Source organism: Babylonia areolata, chromosome 7 (assembly GCF_041734735.1).
Source record: "Babylonia areolata isolate BAREFJ2019XMU chromosome 7, ASM4173473v1, whole genome shotgun sequence".
Taxonomy (NCBI): domain Eukaryota; kingdom Metazoa; phylum Mollusca; class Gastropoda; order Neogastropoda; family Buccinidae; genus Babylonia; species Babylonia areolata.
The window spans coordinates 18,317,168-18,318,148 of NC_134882.1; the positions used below are offsets into that span (position 1 = coordinate 18,317,168).

At 45.7% G+C, this 981-nt stretch overlaps 1 non-coding gene across 1 annotated transcript; it reads left to right on the forward strand.

The window, feature by feature from the left end:
- The first annotated feature begins 225 nt into the window (after positions 1 to 225).
- LOC143284362 (5S ribosomal RNA) lies at positions 226 to 344 on the forward strand. Its single transcript, XR_013055517.1, has one exon. It is a non-coding gene; the product is annotated as a 5S ribosomal RNA (ribosomal RNA).
- Positions 345 to 981: the final 637 nt, after the last annotated feature.

Genomic DNA, 981 nt, shown 5'->3' on the forward strand with positions numbered 1-981 from the left:
AACACTTTAGGAAAAAAAAAAAAAGAAGTTGTTCACTTTCATTTACACTCAAATTTTCGCCCCCTACATCGGGATCAGTTCATCAGGAGAGTATGACGTGTTGTCTGTGACGTATTAATATTGTCTCCTGTCAGTCAACCATTAGACACCCAGTTCTGCATGTCTTTACCGTGCTGATAACGCGGAGGTCGTGGGTTCGGCCCCCATGTGGGCCACTTCGATTTAGCCAACGGCCATACCACGTTGAAAACACCGGTTCTCGTCCGATCACCGGAGTTAAGCAACGTCGGGCCCGGTTAGTACTTGGATGGGTGACCGCCTGGGAACACCGGGTGCTGTTGGCATTCCTTTTTCAAGGCCTGACTAAGCGCTTTGGGTTACGCTGCTGGTCAGGCATCTGCTTGGCAGATGTGGTGTAGCGTATATGGATTTGTCCGAACGCAGTGACGCCTCCTTGAGCTACTGAAACTGAAACTGATTTACCACAAGTGTTACCAATACTGACGTGATAATCCGTTGAAAATGTACGTTCCTCTTTTGTGCAACTGACTTTAATAAAAACCCAGTAAATAGTGCGTCTGCTCACTAGCCAACAGCCTGCCAAGGAAATCAAGCAATGTGCCAGACCATGCATGCAAAGAGTCTTGACATTGGTATACAGCCAGCCAAACCGGCATGCAGGCTACAGCCAACCATGCAACAATGGGCTTAAGAATGTGAAGTCTGTCAGATAACAAACCAGTCAGTCGAACAACCAGTCCATCGATCGCCAGAACAAACTACTAGTACCACTGAGTCAAACAGTCAATCAATCAGTCAAAATCAAATCGCCTAATTAATCAAATTAATGGTTCTTTTCATACCTCAATATACAGGCTAGTCTTAAACGAACTTGATGAATCTGTTTGCAAATTGTCCACCACGGAGTTAATCAGCCGGTAATGGTGTGGTCAGTCGATACAAGTACTGAGGACAAGTATG